The sequence below is a fragment of the Amia ocellicauda genome, unplaced genomic scaffold (genome assembly GCF_036373705.1).
Source record: "Amia ocellicauda isolate fAmiCal2 unplaced genomic scaffold, fAmiCal2.hap1 HAP1_SCAFFOLD_120, whole genome shotgun sequence".
Classification (NCBI taxonomy): Eukaryota; Metazoa; Chordata; class Actinopteri; order Amiiformes; family Amiidae; genus Amia; species Amia ocellicauda.
The window spans coordinates 127,413-135,000 of NW_027102685.1; positions in this window are offsets into that span (position 1 = coordinate 127,413).

The window sequence follows — 7,588 nt, forward strand, 5'->3', positions numbered from 1 at the left end:
CTACGGATCATAACAAATCAACGGGGGCATTTCTCCGAAAACTAACACCGGGGCAGTGCTCAGGGGGGTCCCACCTCGTGGCCACCCGGTTTGGGGGGCGATCGGGGCCGGTTCCGAAAATCGCTAAATCTCCCATAGCCAGCCCACGCTCCATCCGATAGAGCACTGCCGGGCGGCCGGCCGGCAACTACGGATCATAACAAATCAACGGGGGCATTTCTCGGAAAACTAACACCGGGGCAGTGCTCAGGGGGGTCCCACCTCGTGGCCACCCGGTTTGGGGGGCGATCGGGGCCGGTTCCGAAAATCGCTAAATCTCCCATAGCCAGCCCACGCTCCATCCGATAGAGCACTGCCGGGCGGCCGGCCGGCAACTACGGATCATAACAAATCAACGGGGGCATTTCTCGGAAAACTAACACCGGGGCAGTGCTCAGGGGGGTCCCACCTCGTGGCCACCCGGTTTGGGGGGCGATCGGGGCCGGTTCCGAAAATCGCTAAATCTCCCATAGCCAGCCCACGCTCCATCCGATAGAGCAATGCCGGGCGGCCGGCCGGCAACTACGGATCATAACAAATCAACGGGGGCATTTCTCCGAAAACTAACACCGGGGCAGTGCTCAGGGGGGTCCCACCTCGTGGCCACCCGGTTTGGGGGGCGATCGGGGCCGGTTCCGAAAATCGCTAAATCTCCCATAGCCAGCCCACGCTCCATCCGATAGAGCACTGCCGGGCGGCCGGCCGGCAACTACGGATCATAACAAATCAACGGGGGCATTTCTCCGAAAACTAACACCGGGGCAGTGCTCAGGGGGGTCCCACCTCGTGGCCACCCGGTTTGGGGGGCGATCGGGGCCGGTTCCGAAAATCGCTAAATCTCCCATAGCCAGCCCACGCTCCATCCGATAGAGCACTGCCGGGCGGCCGGCCGGCAACTACGGATCATAACAAATCAACGGGGGCATTTCTCGGAAAACTAACACCGGGGCAGTGCTCAGGGGGGTCCCACCTCGTGGCCACCCGGTTTGGGGGGCGATCGGGGCCGGTTCCGAAAATCGCTAAATCTCCCATAGCCAGCCCACGCTCCATCCGATAGAGCACTGCCGGGCGGCCGGCCGGCAACTACGGATCATAACAAATCAACGGGGGCATTTCTCCGAAAACTAACACCGGGGCAGTGCTCAGGGGGGTCCCACCTCGTGGCCACCCGGTTTGGGGGGCGATCGGGGCCGGTTCCGAAAATCGCTAAATCTCCCATAGCCAGCCCACGCTCCATCCGATAGAGCACTGCCGGGCGGCCGGCCGGCAACTACGGATCATAACAAATCAACGGGGGCATTTCTCCGAAAACTAACACCGGGGCAGTGCTCAGGGGGGTCCCACCTCGTGGCCACCCGGTTTGGGGGGCGATCGGGGCCGGTTCCGAAAATCGCTAAATCTCCCATAGCCAGCCCACGCTCCATCCGATAGAGCACTGCCGGGCGGCCGGCCGGCAACTACGGATCATAACAAATCAACGGGGGCATTTCTCGGAAAACTAACACCGGGGCAGTGCTCAGGGGGGTCCCACCTCGTGGCCACCCGGTTTGGGGGGCGATCGGGGCCGGTTCCGAAAATCGCTAAATCTCCCATAGCCAGCCCACGCTCCATCCGATAGAGCACTGCCGGGCGGCCGGCCGGCAACTACGGATCATAACAAATCAACGGGGGCATTTCTCGGAAAACTAACACCGGGGCAGTGCTCAGGGGGGTCCCACCTCGTGGCCACCCGGTTTGGGGGGCGATCGGGGCCGGTTCCGAAAATCGCTAAATCTCCCATAGCCAGCCCACGCTCCATCCGATAGAGCAATGCCGGGCGGCCGGCCGGCAACTACGGATCATAACAAATCAACGGGGGCATTTCTCCGAAAACTAACACCGGGGCAGTGCTCAGGGGGGTCCCACCTCGTGGCCACCCGGTTTGGGGGGCGATCGGGGCCGGTTCCGAAAATCGCTAAATCTCCCATAGCCAGCCCACGCTCCATCCGATAGAGCAATGCCGGGCGGCCGGCCGGCAACTACGGATCATAACAAATCAACGGGGGCATTTCTCCGAAAACTAACACCGGGGCAGTGCTCAGGGGGGTCCCACCTCGTGGCCACCCGGGTCTGGGACCGATGGGAGCACTTTAAAATTTTCGAGTCAGGGGACCAGACGGCCGAGTGAAAAACTTTGAAAAATATTCTATCTCCTCACTCCCATTGACTTTACATTAGGGCGACCAGGCGGCCGGCGGAAAAAAAATCATAACAAATCAACGGGGGCATTTCTCCGAAAACTAACACCGGGGCTGTGCTCAGGGGGCTCCCAGCTATCAGCCACCCTATCCCGGGACCGATGGGAGCACTTTAAAATTTTCGAGTCAGGGGACCAGACGGCCGAGTGAAAAACTTTGAAAAATATTCTATCTCCTCACTCCCATTGACTTTACATTAGGGCGACCAGGCGGCCGGCGGAAAAAAAATCATAACATATCAACGGGGGCATTTCTCCGAAAACTAACACCGGGGCTGTGCTCAGGGGGCTCCCAGCTATCAGCCACCCTATCCCGGGACCGATGGGAGCACTTTAAAATTTTCGAGTCAGGGGACCAGACGGCCGAGTGAAAAACTTTGAAAAATATTCTATCTCCTCACTCCCATTGACTTTACATTAGGGCGACCAGGCGGCCGGCGGAAAAAAAATCATAACAAATCAACGGGGGCATTTCTCCGAAAACTAACACCGGGGCTGTGCTCAGGGGGCTCCCAGCTATCAGCCCCCCGGGTCTGGGGGCATTGTTTTTCTTTTTAATCATTTTGAGCATTTCCCCCAGTTTAGAGATGTGTGCCCCTAGACAACCCATTGAGAATAACTATGAAATGTTCTGAAGTTTTGATTTTCAAATGTCGGTGAAAATTGAAAAACGTCATATATTCTTCAAAGGAAGCATGGGGCGATGGTAGGGAGAGTCCCCGCAGCGTGCCTCGGCGGCGATGGGAGCGTTTTCGATGTCCCCGTCCCCCCCCCATAGGGATAGAAGGGGAGTTAGGTGACCAGGCGTCCCGGGTCCCAAAAATCGAAAAATTAATATAGAATGCTTTTTAATCCAGAAATAAAGTAGGGGGCAGTCCTGGTGAGAGTCCCAGCCACAGCCCCAGTGTGTTTTGGAGCCGTTTGGGGCCGGGTGAAAAACTTTGAAAAATGTTCTATCTCCTCACTCCCATTGACTTTACATTAGGGCGACCAGGCGGCCGGCGGAAAAAAAATCATAACAAATCAACGGGGGCATTTCTCGGAAAACTAACACCGGGGCAGTGCTCAGGGGGGTCCCACCTCGTGGCCACCCGGTTTGGGGGGCCATCGGGGCCGGCTGAAGAATCGCCCATACTCTGCCATAGGCAGCCCACGGTCCATCCGATCAGAGCAATGCCGGGCGGCCGGCAACCTATGGATCATAACACATCAACGGAGGCATGATAAGAGCATCTTTTATTATCTGCCAAGAAATATAGACCATCACAATGTTCCCCAACTTTCAGCTTCTACCACATCGCTGGGGAGTTTATTCCACTGTGTGACTACTCTCTCTCTATCTCTCTCTCTCTCTCTCTGTGTGTGTGTGTGTGTGTGTGTGTGTGTGTGTGTGTACAGCAGTGTCCCTAGACGAGAGAGATATCCCTAGACGGGGAAATTACTTTCAAACTGCAGTACCGAAATGTGTCCGTTAGATGGCAGCATGCACCAAGGAATGAAGGAAAGTGCAAAACAAAATGAAAAGGCACATCGCCTGGGCGAAAAATAATCGTAACAAATCAACGGGGGCATTTCTCGGAAAACTAACACCGGGGCAGTGCTCAGGGGGGTCCCACCTCGTGGCCACCCGGTTTGGGGGGCCATCGGGGCCGGCTGAAGAATCGCCCATACTCTGCCATAGGCAGCCCACGGTCCATCCGATCAGAGCAATGCCGGGCGGCCGGCAACCTATGGATCATAACACATCAACGGAGGCATGATAAGAGCATCTTTTATTATCTGCCAAGAAATATAGACCATCACAATGTTCCCCAACTTTCAGCTTCTACCACATCGCTGGGGAGTTTATTCCACTGTGTGACTACTCTCTCTCTATCTCTCTCTCTCTCTCTCTCTCTCTCTGTGTGTGTGTGTGTGTGTGTGTGTGTGTGTGTGTGTGTGTGTGTGTACAGCAGTGTCTCCGGTTTTCCTTTTGGAATGCCTTGAAGCCGGGGGGGCTTTGCACTCATGAGAACATAGGGTGTCCTTGCCCTCCTTTCGCAGCCCAGGGCATTGAGAGATCCCTAGACGGGGAAATTACTTTCAAACTGCAGTACCGAAATGTGTCCGTTAGATGGTAGCATGCACCAAGGAATGAAGGAAAGTGCAAAACAAAATGAAAAGGCACATCGCCTGGGCGAAAAATAATCATAACAAATCAACGGGGGCATTTCTCGGAAAACTAACACCGGGGCAGTGCTCAGGGGGGTCCCACCTCGTGGCCACCCGGTTTGGGGGGCGATCGGGGCCGGTTCCGAAAATCGCTAAATCTCCCATAGCCAGCCCACGCTCCATCCGATAGAGCACTGCCGGGCGGCCGGCCGGCAACTACGGATCATAACAAATCAACGGGGGCATTTCTCGGAAAACTAACACCGGGGCAGTGCTCAGGGGGGTCCCACCTCGTGGCCACCCGGTTTGGGGGGCGATCGGGGCCGGTTCCGAAAATCGCTAAATCTCCCATAGCCAGCCCACGCTCCATCCGATAGAGCACTGCCGGGCGGCCGGCCGGCAACTACGGATCATAACAAATCAACGGGGGCATTTCTCCGAAAACTAACACCGGGGCAGTGCTCAGGGGGGTCCCACCTCGTGGCCACCCGGTTTGGGGGGCGATCGGGGCCGGTTCCGAAAATCGCTAAATCTCCCATAGCCAGCCCACGCTCCATCCGATAGAGCAATGCCGGGCGGCCGGCCGGCAACTACGGATCATAAGAAATCAACGGGGGCATTTCTCCGAAAACTAACACCGGGGCAGTGCTCAGGGGGGTCCCACCTCGTGGCCACCCGGTTTGGGGGGCGATCGGGGCCGGTTCCGAAAATCGCTAAATCTCCCATAGCCAGCCCACGCTCCATCCGATAGAGCAATGCCGGGCGGCCGGCCGGCAACTACGGATCATAAGAAATCAACGGGGGCATTTCTCCGAAAACTAACACCGGGGCAGTGCTCAGGGGGGTCCCACCTCGTGGCCACCCGGTTTGGGGGGCGATCGGGGCCGGTTCCGAAAATCGCTAAATCTCCCATAGCCAGCCCACGCTCCATCCGATAGAGCACTGCCGGGCGGCCGGCCGGCAACTACGGATCATAACAAATCAACGGGGGCATTTCTCCGAAAACTAACACCGGGGCAGTGCTCAGGGGGGTCCCACCTCGTGGCCACCCGGGTCTGGGACCGATGGGAGCACTTTAAAATTTTCGAGTCAGGGGACCAGACGGCCGAGTGAAAAACTTTGAAAAATATTCTATCTCCTCACTCCCATTGACTTTACATTAGGGCGACCAGGCGGCCGGCGGAAAAAAAATCATAACAAATCAACGGGGGCATTTCTCCGAAAACTAACACCGGGGCTGTGCTCAGGGGGCTCCCAGCTATCAGCCACCCTATCCCGGGACCGATGGGAGCACTTTAAAATTTTCGAGTCAGGGGACCAGACGGCCGAGTGAAAAACTTTGAAAAATATTCTATCTCCTCACTCCCATTGACTTTACATTAGGGCGACCAGGCGGCCGGCGGAAAAAAAATCATAACAAATCAACGGAGGCATTTCTCCGAAAACTAACACCGGGGCAGTGCTCAGGGGCCTCCCAGCTATCAGCCCCCCGGGTCTGGGGGCATTGTTTTTCTTTTTAATCATTTTGAGCATTTCCCCCAGTTTAGAGATGTGTGCCCCTAGACAACCCATTGAGAATAACTATGAAATGTTCTGAAGTTTTGATTTTCAAATGTCGGTGAAAATTGAAAAACGTCATATATTCTTCAAAGGAAGCATGGGGCGATGGTAGGGAGAGTCCCCGCAGCGTGCCTCGGCGGCGATGGGAGCGTTTTCGATGTCCCCGCCCCCCCCCCATAGGGATAGAAGGGGAGTTAGGTGACCAGGCGTCCCGGGTCCCAAAAATCGAAAAATTAATATAGAATGCTTTTTAATCCAGAAATAAAGTAGGGGGCAGTCCTGGTGAGAGTCCCAGCCACAGCCCCAGTGTGTTTTGGAGCCGTTTGGGGCCGGGTGAAAAACTTTGAAAAATGTTCTATCTCCTCACTCCCATTGACTTTACATTAGGGCGACCAGGCGGCCGGCGGAAAAAAAATCATAACAAATCAACGGAGGCATTTCTCCGAAAACTAACACCGGGGCAGTGCTCAGGGGGCTCCCAGCTATCAGCCACCCTATCCCGGGACCGATGGGAGCACTTTAAAATTTTCGAGTTAGGGGACCAGGCGGCCGAGTGAAAAACTTTGAAAAATATTCTATCTCCTCACTCCCATTGACTTTACATTAGGGCGACCAGGCGGCCGGCGGAAAAAAAATCATAACAAATCAACGGGGGCATTTCTCCGAAAACTAACACCGGGGCAGTGCTCAGGGGGCTCCCAGCTATCAGCCACCCTATCCCGGGACCGATGGGAGCACTTTAAAATTTTCGAGTTAGGGGACCAGGCGGCCGAGTGAAAAACTTAGAAAAATTTTCTATCTCCCCTAGGTGACCAGGCAGCCGGAGCTGATTTTTCTGACCCCTAAAACAATTATTAAAAGGTATTTTTTCGCCAAACTAAGACTTTTAAAATTCAAATAGGATGATTATCTACTGCCCCAGTGGGTTTTTGAACCATTTTAAGCCTTTTTGACAGTTTTCATTTTTCCCCCATTGACTTCAATGGGAGTTAGGTGACCAGTCCTCCGACTTTTGAACCTCTCCTGGGGGGGCTGTGAGCCCCCGATTTCTTTGCAAAGCACGTCATTCGATTCGTCTCAGTCCCCTCTATATACCCCGTGTGTTTGTTTTCTCGAAAAACCCCCGGAACACGGTTTTTTAGGGGGGGGTGGGGGGGGGGTACTTCGGAGCCATTTGGGGGGGGGTAAACGACATTTCCCGAAATTAATTTTAACACAGCCTTCCTCAGAATCGCTTTTCCAACAAAATCCTTTTTATTTCGAGTCTCTACGATGTTCCTAAGTGGTCGAAACCACTTTTGGACAGTTTTTACACCAAACGGCTCGGGCGCACAGCGGGCCGTGTGCCGATGGGCGGTTCTCGCGGGTCTGAGGCGGGGCTAGGCTGCTCGCGGCGGGCATGGGAGTGCCGTGTGCAGCCGCCACAGTGTTCCAGGCTGTCAGCATTTCTCTACGGTGCCGGGGGAAATACAGGAACTGGGTTTTTGAAGACACTTAGTGCAATGAGAGAGGTCAAAACTGAGCTAAGGGCACTTGCTGGAGGAAAGTGGCTGGGCCCCGCTAGCTCTTTTACGGACACTTTCTGGACTTGGCCCGGGATTT